A 14,494-nucleotide genomic window follows, 5' to 3' on the forward strand; every position below is an offset into this window, starting at 1 on the left:
AACTTAGTGAGTTTGTGATTAGGCTGCTGCACATGATAATATGTAAATGTACTTCTTCAGTGGCTGATTTTATAAGCCTGGGACAGGGAAAATGTGTCATCTTTTGTCTAGAGCTTTTGTTGCCTTATTGCCTTTAGATAGAATTTTTAGTTAGTCGATTATAAAGGTCACAGTTTAAGAAGCATGACTAACAGCGGGCTTTATGAATGTAAAATGGTTTCGAGATTAAGAACTCAATGGTTCATCCTCGTCTTAGACTGAATTACATCCTACACAGAGACTATCCATTGGAAAAGTATTTATCTCTGGAAAGCTGGTTCATTAAACACTAACTTAAACATTTTTGAAAAGAGACTAGATTTTTTTTTCCATCTTTAGTAACCACTTGGTCAAGGAAAAGGGTAGAGAGAGATGACCAGGAGCTTTTGGGAGGTAAGGAGGAAACTGGAGAACCCAAAGGTAACCTGTGCAGACAGGGAGAAATGATGAAAAGTTTGGAGCTGTTTGGAGGCAGTGCCACAGCCTCAGAGTTATTTTATCTAAGTATATATATATTGGGAGATTATCATTTTCTTCAGCCAGTCTGATATTAGTCCACGTCTCCCTTCCCTTAAACTATAAAACTATAAACTGTACTCAAAGGTTTGTCAAAATACATTTTTATTTACATTCACTCATTTAGCACACGGTTTTATTTAGCATTTACAAATAAGGAAATACAAACAAAATACTAAGTATCAACGTATCCACGCCTTTTTAAATCAGCGCTTTGTAAACATGTCGGTTCACTGTTTACACTGACGTCCGAATCCGCTTAAAAAAAAACCGCTGAGGGGAAACTTTGAAAGAGAATTAAATAAAGACTTTTCTCAGCCTGCTATTGGACAGACGCCGTGTAAGTCAATACACCGGGGCGTGGCTTTAACAGAACACGCCCACAGTATCGAGTCGCTCGCTTGAGCGCAGTCTGCCTTCGCGTTGTAGGCGTGTGTGTGTATATACACTAACGTTTTCTGAACTAAAGAAAAGGAAAAAATATACAGAAAGCGCATGGGAAAAAAACTCTGCCAAATAACACCTTTGTAAATTACGTGTTCGTTTTGCGGACAGGCTTCTTTCTCTGCACGGAGTCAGCTTTCAGCTTGGACATCGCGGGAAAAACGAAGGTAAATGGCCTGTATTTATTCTCTTGTCGGAAGTTTTTTTTCCATTAGTAACTCTGGGAATGGAAATTCAGCCTTGTGTGTGTTGGGAGGATTTCTAATGAGATGCTGTTTGCAGCACTGGGAATGGATTTGGGCTTGTGTGTGTTTTCCAGTGCTGCGCGACACAAAGCCCGTCTTGCGCTCACCACTGCAATTTAAAGTCCTGCACAGAGCTACGCCAGTCTGCCTCCTTCTTATCAACACAGCAGGGTGTTAGGTGGATGATATTGTTTGAGCGTGACATTGTTTTTTTTTCCCCCTTTCCACGAAAGCTGATTTCATTGCGATCCTTTATTGCATTTTGCGCTCCTCGATTTTTGTTTCTCTCCACGCGGCTATTGTTTGCACCTAATCATGGTGCAGTGTTTGTTAAAACGCGGCTCGGAAAAATCTCGGCGCTCGTGTTGATGGGAAACAGGCGTCCGGTTGCTTTTAGAGGAGAGCTCTTCTTCTTCATTATTATTTTTTTTTTTGCAGAGGAAACGGAGGTGATGAAGTTGCAGCGGTGAAGGGACAGGATGCCAGCTGGCACTGCTGTGTGGATGAAGGGGATCAGAGCGCAGTTTGAACATGTCAGTCACGGAAGCGTTACGTCCTTCTTTAATCTAATGATCAGTGTGTGTATGTGTGTATATAGGTATATGTACACACAGCCATAGGCAAGAGTTTTCCTAAAAAACAGATTGACTAGGCTAAGTTTGAGGACGCTGGAGTGTGTTGCGCATCTTGGTCAGCTCGGTCACGCCGTGTGGCGCTGATGGAAGAGCAGACATGGATCCAAATAACGCTCACTGCTCAGTCTCTCTCTCTCTCTCTCTCTCTCTCTCTCTCTCTCTCTCTCTCTCTCTCTCTCTCTGTAGTGTCATTTTTGGCGTTGGCTTTATTTAATGCCCCCACCTCTTGTGAACTGTAACGCATTAACAGAAAATGAAAGCGTGTTCAGTTATTACACTAGTTATTTGTTTATCACTTGTACTCTCAGACCAGCAGTAAGCGCTCTCCAGAGACATTTTCCCCCACAGCAATAGTCTAAACTAAGTCATTTGTTAAGGTCACAGCAATCGCCGTCTCTTCATTCTCCTAAGTGAATAAGCTAATAAATTGATTGCTGTGCTCTAAGCTATTTTTTGCACACATTTCCCCATCTTTTTCATGTCAGAGAACAGTTTTTTTTTTTTTTAAAGAGTGTACTTTAGACGTAATTGCTATATAAGTGCTCTTAAAAAGACAGAAAGATTCTGATGTTTTTTCTCCTCTAGAGGAGAATAACCTGAGTGGACTTTGTGATGGTAAAATCCTGGCATTTTCTCTTTGAAATATGATTTTTTTTTTCTCCTTTTCCATGCGTCAGAGTGAAAGAGTAATGCTGCATAAGACACTCAACTGATCCGAATGAATATTTAACGCTTTGACATTCTGTTTCTTTCTTTCACAATGCTTTTAGACATGTATAGAATATGACATTTTAGACTATAGAAATTAAACACGTGATCCAGTTCCCATTTTCCACGACATTAACAGAGGCGATGTAACAGACAATATGGGCGTGCTTTATCATGAGATAATCAGATAAGGAAATGAACTGGCTTGTTAATGTAATAAAGAGAAAGGGCTGATTTATGTTCCTGCCAAGACACATAAACATAAAACTGTGCAGAAATGTAAATCTTGACGAATTTTTTTGACAGGCACTTGTGCACGCAGACATCAATGTTCCCTGCTTGTGGCAGTGTAAATCAGCTCGTGATGTCACTGCAGTGTCATGAGAAAATGAAGCAGAACAGTCACAGTAAACAAACAGAGCGTATCACTTGCTTGCTTTGTAGTCCTACATTTACAATATTTAGCATATGTTCTTATCAAGAGCAAGTATCAGAAGCCCTCTTGCTAGTTAAATAGGTCTGGGTCTAAGAAAGTCATTAAGTTAAAACAATCTTAGTGAGGAGTTGGTACAGCAACGATTTATTTATTTTTTGGTAATTAATGGTCATTTAAGTGTTTATTTAGAAGGTGTTTAGTCCGAGTCAGTGACTCAACTGTTCAGACAGCCAGGAGAACCTTGGTGCCAGGACAGAGAGCATGTTTCTGAGGCATATATTCCTTGACTCTTGAGAGATAGCAGGTTACAGCAGCTACATGCTGGATGGTGGCGTGGTGCAGAGTGAGGTGTGATGAGTGTCTTCATGTAGGTGGCGGTCTGTTTGTGGCTTTGTAAGCAAGCATCCATGTTTTCAAACTTGATGGAAATATACAGGAAGTCAGTGGATGGGTTGTAGCAGTGGGATGAGGTCGGGTCAGAGAGAACTTGAAAACAAGTGGTGCAGCTGCATTCTGGATCAGTGATGGAACACTGGGGAACACCTGATGTTTAATCGTGTCCCCGTCCTGACATCGCCAAGCTGTTCCAGAAGTCTCCATATATCTGGAAAATTCATATCTTCCAAAATTGTTAAAAATTGGTAAAAGAAGAATGTTTTGAAATCATTCGCATGGCTGGATCAGGAAATGGTCACAAGGTTGCACTGGACATGCAGTTACATGCAGATTGTTTACTCAAGTTTATAGTGAGTGTGAGGGACAACTGCAATCATGTAGAGTTATGGAAATAAAGTGACGTTTAGCTAAAAAGAGTTCCTTTCTGGTATGACTGGAAACTTTTGGGATAGCCTGCATAAGCTCTTCCCCTTATTGCACAGCATACACATGAACATAAGTGATAGAAAGATGCTCAGAGTCTGTGCAAAATGTGCAAACATGCATGGAGTCAAAATTGTAATACTGTAATATTAATTCAGGGCTTGGAGATGGCAGACTGATCTTGACTGATTTGTTGTTGTTTTTTTTAGTCTGGGCACCACTCAGGCTCCCACACAGAGGTTAAATAGTTTGTGTGTGTGGAGGTTTTAGAAACGTTATTATCATAGTATTGTTCTATTCTGACAAAAATAATCTCTTTAGTTACAAAACAGCAGCAAAATTAAACATTGCATTTTTATGTCTTTGTTTCCTGTATTATTAATGCCAGAAGAAACGTTAAGTTTTTTTTTTTTTCCCGGTCAGGTTTTTACGAAGGGTGAGCGATCTTGTTCTCTTAAACTGTAAACTTGCTTCTACCTTTCCCAAGCCTCACATCACCAGGCCCTTTGCTGGTGTGGGTAATGATGCATATAGCCCGGGGTGTAATTTTACTTCCAATTTCCGCCGCTGTAGTTTTGCCCTAAATGATGTTACGCTGGCGTTGTGTTGCGGATGACTGTGCCTTCCTAATGGCTCTTTGGGTAATGACTGCTGAAATAGGCTTGGTGCTATGAGCACTGATCTAAGCCATCTAACATTCAGTATCTTTTTGCTCAATTCTTTTCTCCTTTTTCGTCCGTCCCACCAGGCCTCAGATTGACACATTTTACATTTGAACCTTGTTTGCACCATTATAACACTTTTTTTTTAAACGACAGACAGTTAAAAGACTTTCTGAAAAGAGCAGGTTTGTAGCACATGTCACGCTTCCTAATATTTGTAGCACTTTGTTCTGTTTCCTTCATATTTCACACTGATTGTCGTGACAGTGCAGCCAATAGCTGGAAGATACACCTGGGGGCAAAATTAAAAGGCAGTAGGAGTTTTTTTTTTAATAGGCAAGAGTGCTGCATTTTCCTGCATGGTTGCTCATGTCCAGTACTAGGCCTTGTCCCCGCTGGGGAGTGAATTATTACCTGTCAGACGTGAAGCCTCCACATCGTCCATAACCTGAGTGTGACATCGGGGCAGCAGAGCCAATGCAGAAGGCACGACCAGCTAGCCTTGGCCTTCGAGCATGGGTTCCTCTATCTGTGTGGGGGAAACATATTACACTGCTGCTGTAGCCGACGTAAACTGCATAGAAAACGCTTAAGCAGCTTCTGCTGTATTTTAGGACATATTCCTTTATACCTTCACTCAAACACTTTACAAGCTTCTGACCTTGCTATTTTTGTTTTATGTAAGGTTAAATATGTTAAACTTACTGTATTTGAGGATTAAGCCTCTACCAAAATAACAGCCTGGCTATTTACAGGTAAGCAACTGAAAGTGTTGATGAGTAAATTGAGTAAAATCTGAATACCAGACATTCAGGAGGTAATGCTTACGTGACTCAAGTTTCTGTTTTTTTTTTTCGTGTCTTATACATCTCAGACTGTCTGGTTGAAGATTCGGGGAAAACAACATGGTAATTACTACTAAAGGGAGTTAAGACTTCGAAAGCCAAGTTTTAGGCAAGGTTAAAAAGGAGCAGGAGTGTGTCCTGGACTTCACTTTGGACAAGTTACAGACCTCAGCGCTCATTTCCATGCAGCTCTCGGACAGACTGGCCGGCTTCCAGTGGGTTTTGTAAGCCATTTATCAGAAACTTTAACCCCTTTGTCAAACATGTTGTTTGGTGCTGCTGGCAAATCTACACTGACCACAGAAGTAGAAGGACAAAGAATCGACATCTGCCCCACTGCCTGCTGGACAGTGCTGCGCTACCAAATACAAACAGTACATAGGAAATGGCAGCAAATGAACAAGTAACAACCGATAAAGAGACCGAGACGCAGCTCTTGTGAAACACAATGCCTCCAATTGTCCTGGACTTTCATTTCCCTTACGTATTGTGTGTGCTTAGGTGTGAAGCTGGAGGAGGCAAACCAATGGGTTGTTGAAATCCGTGTGAGAAAGCATCTTCTCCCTGTGCCAAGAGTCTGAACTAAGCAGGAGTATAAATGTGTTATTGTTTTTTTTAAACCATTTTGGTCAAAATCTAAAAGTAGTTTGTGTGTGTGTGTGTGGTTGTGTGTCTGTTTGTGTATGAGTGTGCATGTGTTTGTATATACAGTGTGTGTGTATGAGTGTGCATGTGCTTTATATACAGTGTGTGTGTGTATGAGTGTGCATGTGTATGTATACGTGTGTGTGTGTGTGTGTGTGTGAGTGAGCATGAGCGCACACACAATGATTGGCATGACAGAGAGCAAAGAGAGGACAAGCTTCTTGCCCAACTGTCATTTTTAAGAAGGTTTGGATAACTGAGCTGTGAGAGTGAAACTGAGTTAGAATCAGCAGCCTGGCTAAGTCACGCAGACACTGTTTTTTTTTTTTGTTTTGCCCCTGGCTTCTCTTCGCACCAGATTACAGAGTGATGACTAACTCCGTTTCATTGCACTTGGACATTCAGCTGCATCCTCAGCTCCCTGCTTCCACCACACAAGTAGCCTTTTGTACCTCTCCCATTGGTATGCCAGCATTACGGGCCAAATCCGCTAGCTACGGCCGAGATTGAGCTTCACCCTCTACTAACTCTCACTGAGGCCCTTTTTTAATTACCCCCCCCATCTCTGAATATGAATCAGAATCACTGCAGGAGTATAATCCCGTGTCCTTATTTGTTGCTGTTCCCGTATACATGTGATCGATTCCTATACTCCAAAGTGGTTTAGAGATGCTCAGATTTGTGCTCTAAATGATGTGTTAAACATTTCATAATGGAGCAGATCTGCTCACCCCCCACTGCTTGCATTGCAGCTATTCGTAAGCTTTAACTTTTTAATCTCTGAGCTTGACTGAAACTCATGTTACCTTCACATGCTTTTATTCCTCACAACAAAACACAGTAGCTGTAATAAATTATTTTAAACTTCCTGATGCGGCCTGTAAGTCATTGTACTGGGAAGTGAAGCGTAAGGTCAGGCATTATTATGTGAAAGCACACTTTTCAGTATTTTATTATTTCAGATATTTCAAATATTTTCCTTTTAGCCCGTTGTGCAAACAAAAGCACTCCGTTTTCTAAATGCTTTTTTCCAGGAGTGTCGAAAAAAAAAAAAAAACGCTGCCTCTTTAGCAGAGAAACAGAGGACGAAAATGAAGAGCTTCACTAAGCTTTTTTTTCCCCTCAGGAAACAACACTGACCATTACCGAAGCCTTATTTTATGCTTTTTATTAGTTACTTCCAGCATTTTTTTTTCAGCATCGCTTTTTATATTTAGAATTTCAGAATTTAATGATGCTTTGGCACAATGCTCAACATGGCCTTTTAAATATCTACACTGCTTTGTGAGTAACAGTTGACTGCCTCGCTGCATGTTTTTAAAACGAGTCTTTTTACGGTTCTTAAAAAGTGAAACGGAGCAGGAAATTAAAAGCCTCAAGATAAGACAATTTATATATATATATATATATATATATATATATATATATATATATATATATATATATATATATATATATATATATATATATATATATTCTATTTATTTATTTATTTAAATAAATCTGCAGCTTCATCCAGCAGAGCCGCATCATCAGAGCTCATTCATTCACGACGGCAGGGTTTCATCATCAACACAGAAGGGCTTTGATGTGAGTATCGAGATTTTCAATCGGGTTTTATTTGCGAGTGTGGCCTTTCGTGGAGGCGTGCTAGCTGTTCGTTGTGAATTTAGTGTGACTGTACGCACATTATGTAAATCCCTCCAATTTCCCAGGCCTCCCAAAATAGAAGTCTCATTTGACCTTCAGGGAGAGAATCTTGGCGAGAGTCGGTACATGTGTCCTCAGAGGAGCAGCGGGGCAGCAGCAAGGCTGTGATCTGACTGTGCTCCGTCTAACGCTGGATTTCGAAGGGGTGGGACGATCTGTATGACGGGCGATAATCGAGGCTTGATTCTGGACTCCGGTTGGATTTAAGATTAGCAGCCGCTCGGCTCTTTGCAGGTTTCCGTGAACGCTGAACGCTATTAGCACAAAGTCTATATTTAGTGCTGGCTGTAAGGGGAAAGGGCCAGTGTGGGGGCTGGTGGAGTTGGTGTCATATCTCGCCTTGGAAAAGGGCCAAACACCACTAGGGCCCTTCGGTTCCCCTTCCTTCATGCCTTTTTCATTCCTCAAGTGTGTCTCCTGTTAACCATATGATGACTCAGTTCAGTGTGAATGTGTGCGTGTGAGCACATATGCTCACAGATGTGTGTGGTTGTGCAACGAAATGTTTTTCATGCCTGTAGTCTGTTTCTGTTTAAACCATTTGCTGTACCTAGAACATGAACACACGCACACATGCACATAGTATGCACCCCTGGTCAAACTTCATTTGATTTTACTTTATTGCTTTCTCACATTATCTCTGTCCTGGCAAGCCACTTGTCCCAGGGGAACGATCTCCGCCTCGCACTGACGTACGAAAAGCTTGCACTAGACACATCTCAACCACCAGCAGCACACAATTCCATTACTGCTAACACTGTGCCTCATACACAGCCAGCTACGGCTTAGTCTTCCTTTCTTTCTCCCTCTGCCATGCACCAAGTCCATGGTATACCGAAATAGCAAGGGCAGAGGATGTCAGTGTTCTGGGGGTACCGCAATCCCTGAAAAAATCATGTCAACCTCCCTTTAGAAATATCTTTCCCCTTCATCATCTTCATATATGTCCTGAGACAGATCTTGCACAGACTCCATCTGCTTGGTGAGTCAGCTAGAAAATATATAATTATATATGTGTGTGTGTGAGTGTGTTTAGTTCAGTGTGAGCACAGAATGATTTTATAAATGGTGGCTAGTAGGGAAGATTGTGGACGGGAGGAGTTGGAGTCGATAAGACTGTTGACTGCCAAGTGTCTTCCTGCGTTATATTTCTTTGTAAGTCACAGCATGTCTCAGCTGGAATTAGCATTTGTGCTCATCGATCGCATTTTGAATGGCTAGTACGGCAAGCCAAGAGGATTCTGTACAAAAAAAGCACACACGGACCAACAACCATTATGGTGGAATTAGTCCCGACATCAACAAAAGCCTCTGCAATGCATATCTTTTACATTTCTTTTGTGCTCAAAGCAACTGCCAATTAACTGTCGGCCACCGTATGCCTTTCAATTTGCTCCTTAAAAAATAAGCTAAACATGCTCAGTTAACCAAGCTTTTGTGCTCCGTGGGCATCTGTCCTATTTTCAATTCAGACAAACAGTGTGTTTTTTTTTTTTTCCTTCTTTCCCTAAATTAGCATGATAACACCCTGGAGAGGGAGTAAAAGAGCTAATCACATCTTTCTCTCACTATCTTTTTCCTCTGCGTTTATAGCAGCAGCTTATTGTACCACTGAACGCTTCATCGGTTAAACTAGCACCCTGATCTCCTCCATAAATCTCACATATCGCAGGCTGTCAGCAAATGAGGAAATGAAACACAAAAGGCAAATTGTACGTCTCTTTCTCGGCAGTGCACTTGATATTATGGTTGGTTAACAGGCCTGTTCCTGAGCTACTATTCCATGTTAATCACATCCTGCTGGTCCTCTATGAGAAGATCATGGCCTTGAGTGTGTAAAGGATGCTGTTCAGAGAGGTGGCAAGGACTATTCTCAGTCGCTGCCATTGCCACTGTGGTTTCCTTCACTCAGGCAAGTGAAGAAAGTGAAAACCAGCTGGCTAAAAATGTGTTTCCATGTCAAGGTGCCAACTGGAAAAGGACCACCCGGTAGTTATGTCTTGTTTCTCTCTCTCTCTCTCTCTCTCTCTCTTTTTTTTTTTAAACGACCAACCTGTCCTGATTCGTCTCTATTACTGTTTTGGACAGTCTGACGCCCACCAGACTGAAGGGGTTGACCCAAATCCCAGTCTTCCTCCCAGCACAATCCCGTCAGGTCACAGGGTCAGCAGTTAAGCAGGGGCAACAGCATGGCTTGAATAGTAAAGAGATTGATTTTCGTCAGTGGGGCTGGTGGGGGCAGGGATCGGCGATAGCTCAGGTCAGATCATTTGCCCCCTGGAAGAGCAGGGGGAGACAGGAATGCGCTGGTGAAAGGAGAAGAAAGCGGGGCATTCACAACATGTCTACTGTCTTTCTACTCTCAACCTGACATCTTCAGCAAGCTCTGCCGGAGCCCAAAACAGGACACGGAGCCGTGCTTCTTCTTTTAATAGGCAGCTGCAGGGCAAAGGGGTACTCTTCCCATGGTGCTGTACTCAAATGTTATGTTTAAAGGAGCCATTTTCTCTCCACAGTCAGCAGGATCTCCTCAATTTTTGGTTGATTGTTTCTTGCCGAGACTGGGTCTGGATGAGTCTGTTACGCATTCACCACAGTCATGCTGTGCTTTTGGCACAGAATTTAATTTCTAGTTAGATTACAGTACACCTAATTATAGCATGGGACACCTAATTTGATCAGATGTATGGTTGTGTGGCAAAAAAAAAAATAGAATTTGAGTTTGTAAACAGCTATGTTCATGACTCTTCCTATAATTTGGCAAACAATGAATTTATTCTCGTAGACACTGAACGGATAATGTAAATGCACTCCTGTGTTTAGAGATATTTAAGTTGAAGTCACTGCTATTCAGCTCCTTTATGTGCTTGTGTCTTATACGTGTATAAAGAGCTGTATAACAGCAGTTGGTCGTGCATTACGCGCTCCTCCTAGAGCTCAGAGCTTTATTCCAGATGATGAGCTGCTAAGTCTTCCTGCCTCATGGGTCCGATTTAATCAAACTAGAGCTGCTCTTCAGAAAAGAAAAAAAAACAGCTGGTGATGGAACAAATTTCTTCTTCTGATCGGATGTGCCATGCTCCTGTCAGCTTTCCATGCTCCGGGTCAATTTTATGTGTCTTTGACTCTGAGCCAAGGAGCAGTATGCAGTGAGTTAAGGTTTTCTACAGGCGTCATGTCGAAGCACTGGCGAAAGATATATTTATTCTCTAAATCTACACTGTGGCTAACAAAAGAGGCCCTACATATGCAGGATGTTATTCCAGGAATCTGTTAAGGCAGAAAGCTGCATTGAGACACGCATTGTTAAAGTGCTGAGGTGAAGCCAAGCTGAGCAGCTGTGCTGTAATCTCTCTCTCTCTCTCTCTCTCTCTCTCTCTCTCTCTCTCGTCTGTCTCTCTCTCTGTCTGGCTGTCTCATTCTCTCTCTCTCTCTCTCTCTCTCTCTCTCACTCTCTTGTAGTTTATATAGATTTTATTGATTAAATTGTTTATTATCATTAAACCTGTATTTATTTTATTTATAAAATAATTGGTGTCCTATCAAAAAATCAAAATTTTGGTTATTTTATTCAGTACAAGGCTATAGATGCAAACCTAGACAGAATGATTGTTTAGCCTGGGCTGTAAAACCTGCACCTGCTGAGGGTTAAGTGTCGTTAAAGTTGGCAGAAACATAGATGCTGGCCAAGTTTTTTTTGTTGTTGTTGTTTTTTCTGTATTTTTTTCCCCCTAAAAGTTCTAAAACATACTGAATGCATTGTCCCTAATTTCTCTCAATAAGACTGTAGACACTGTCTGCTGTCACCCAGAAGACCATGGACTTCCTCTCAAGGTTTCTTTCTCCTCTCATCTCGGGGAGTTTTTCCTCACCGCTGTCGCCTCTGGTTTTCTCTTTAAGGCTCTAAATCTACATCTGGATTTCTATACAGCTGCTTTGTGACAATGTGTGTTGTTAAAAGCACTTTAGCAATAGCACTGAATTGAAGAGTACAGCTGTACCCCTGTTCAAAGTGCTTTCTGTCCTCAAAGGTTGACATTTTAGAGCCTTTCGATGGTTAGAAAATTAGGATGTCGTTAAGACAGCTGGGTAGCATTCTTCTAAGCGAACTCGGTGCGCTGAGTTGAAAACAGATAGTATCGTTTTCTGAGGAAGAAGGACATGAAGAAAAATGAAGCAACCTCCTGGAACCAGTTCAGTAAAGCATAAAACACAATAACATGCTGGCTGCCTGCCCAAAACATATCACATGAACCCCAAATCAACACTGATTCGTTCAACTTCTATCCCTCTGCTTTTCTGCTCTTGGCTATTCTTAGCTACAGTAATGTAAGACACATTTATCGAGGGAGGCCTGTAGCAGTGAAAGATAAACCGCAGAGATACAGGATCACGTAGTACGGCATAGAAAAATGGTCAACCGTTTCCCTTCACCTGAACTCCAGGGAGCAGGAGATAACCAGCCACCTCCTGAGCTTTCGTTTCTGTGTTAAAAGCCTGAGAGAAATGCTGCTCAAACACCCACCTAGCCCATCCTGGCCACAGGATGCCTGCTGCAGCTTGGCAACAAAGCACAGAGTGCTGCACCGCAATTGGATTGAGTCCAGATGCTCGCCGATAGTTTCATTTTAGGTTTAAAAGCCAGAGTGAGCCAGACACAGCACTCAGGCTGCGGGTTGATATCGAGTCGGCCGTTTTGTAGTCGTCCACAAAATATATGGGTGAGCTCGAGGCCTTGAAGTGAATTGGTATGTTTTTAGATTTGCTCCATATAAATGAGCCACTAGGAGCTTTATGGAAACGCTCCAGGACGCGGACAGCACACGGTGCGTTTCGGATGAACGCCTTAGCTCGACCGGCTAGTCGCGCGCACAAATCAGAACTTTGCTAATATAGACTTTTCAGGGTCATTTCTTATTCTGCTTTCTTCCCAGGCAGCTTTAAAAACTGTTAGTCACACGCTGAAAAAAAGCATTTAACATTTTCTGCTAGTCTATAATTCATAGATTCTTAATTCCTCGAATTAAGAAACCTCTCTCCAAGAGCATAACCAATTTAGCCTGCCCTGAGGGGAGCTTTGTAAGTCGAACCTTATCTTACAATATTAAACATGACTGTAATTAGATCAGAGTTTCTTCGTGTATTGTCTCTATTATTCTCCAGAGAGACAAAACGCGTCTGCCGCTTGTGTGTGTGTGTGTGTGTGTGAATGATGTAAGCACGTTTAATGCACTTTGTTCTTCGTCAGGAGACAGACTGATGATGAAGGGCAGCACCGTAGATGCAGAGACTGTTAAAGGAGATACGTACAGACACAGACACAAGCTCAGACACAAAAGAAATGCGAGGTAGCGGTGTAGAGCATCCCAGTGCTGCAGGTCTGCACAAGTAAAGAAAACTGGCTGAGAGGAGTGTTAACTCGCAGCAGATTGAAGGAACAGATTGCGCTCTACACAGATTTGGATAGCCTCGGAATTAGATTTGTAGAGATTTGGTTAAAATTCTGTCCATAATGAATGTTAAGTGAACAGTGCTTCCTTTTTATCGTGCGCGGAAGGCAGTGCTTTCTCTATAAATTACTTTTTCTTTGGATGATTTGGCAATGAACGCTAGTGCTGTAAATGAGTGACTGTGCTAAAAAAGCCAAGAAATAATCATTTTTGGAGGCATCCGATTTTCAGTTGATAAATCACAAATAATATGGTGCATTGTAAATTATGCATGCTGTTCTTTCCGTTCATTACATACTTATATTTATGTGTGTGTTTGTGTGTTTCTTCTCTTAGACTGAGGAATATCACGACTTCCAGGAGAGATCCAGTGTTTTATCCAACGCATTTCTCCTCCTCTGTGTCATGTTCCTGATGCTCTGCAGGATCATTGGATGAACACTGAGGTAGGAACCAATGGGGAAGCAACTTGCTGAAATGTCAGACTGGAAATCACAAACTTTGTTTCCTCTTGACGTCTTGAATCTTTTGTTGATATTGCCTTGGTGGAACACAATTGCATTCTCTAAAGGAAATGCGGTTTGATTTGGCAGAAAATTGAAGTCGTGGCCAGCTGCATTATCTTGGGCTAGTTGGTCACCTCAGGGTGTTGTGTGGAGGGAAAAAGGGTTTTTTTTTTTCTTTTTTTTCCTTTTTTTTTTTTTAGCCTTGACAAGTTTGAATCAAATGCAAAATCCAGTAAAGAAAAAATGTTTGAAGACAAATGAAACCCCAGGTTGTTTGAGGAAGGTGTGTAGGAGGGTGGAGGCAGTGAGGAGTTAATGGTGTGTGATATAGGCATATTTTATAACATAATAATCTTTTTCAATTTTTTAGATGATGGCATCATTTAATATCATATTTTGTGGAAACACAATCTTTGGAAAACAAAAGTTTGTTTGCCGTTTCTCAATTTCGCGTCCCAAATACGGTTTAATAAGAGTTAACTGAGAAAAAGACTGATTGTGCAGATTGTGGATGATAAGTGCAGATTAGATTGTGTGTGATATGTACAGACATTAGATACGGATATTATTGCATGAAAAAAAAAAACATCGATACGCTCTCCACCATGTGGTCCTTATCATTCCTGCTATCGGCGTCTCTGCAGACATGCTTTTGGTTAGAAGGCAGATAGTGCACTAGTGTGCATGGCATGAAGTTGCTTGTGTGGGATTGCTGAGCACTGAAGGGGTTTCCACAGAACTGGTGAGGAGGAATTATGAAAATAGAGAGGTCTTGTGAAAGCACTATGGAAGCATTAAGGGCATTGAGCCAATATGTGCAGCTGGAAACCTACA

The 14,494-nt window shown here is 41.6% G+C and overlaps 1 protein-coding gene across 4 annotated transcripts in view; it reads left to right on the forward strand.

Annotated features, from left to right (window-relative positions):
- The first annotated feature begins 941 nt into the window (after positions 1 to 941).
- sema6e (sema domain, transmembrane domain (TM), and cytoplasmic domain, (semaphorin) 6E) overlaps positions 942 to 14,494 on the forward strand; it is a 134,937-nt gene continuing 121,384 nt past the window's right edge. For 2 of the 4 annotated variants that reach the window (XM_058386803.1, XM_058386834.1), the window contains exons 1-2: positions 943 to 1,166; positions 13,491 to 13,600. The gene's annotated coding sequence lies outside the window, so the exon portion shown is untranslated. Of the gene's footprint in view, positions 1,167 to 1,682; positions 1,778 to 13,490; positions 13,601 to 14,494 lie in introns of all 4 variants that reach the window. The other 2 variants (XM_058386811.1, XM_058386826.1) reach the window with 2 other exon arrangements.

Source organism: Hemibagrus wyckioides, linkage group LG01 (assembly GCF_019097595.1).
Source record: "Hemibagrus wyckioides isolate EC202008001 linkage group LG01, SWU_Hwy_1.0, whole genome shotgun sequence".
Lineage (NCBI taxonomy): Eukaryota > Metazoa > Chordata > Actinopteri > Siluriformes > Bagridae > Hemibagrus > Hemibagrus wyckioides.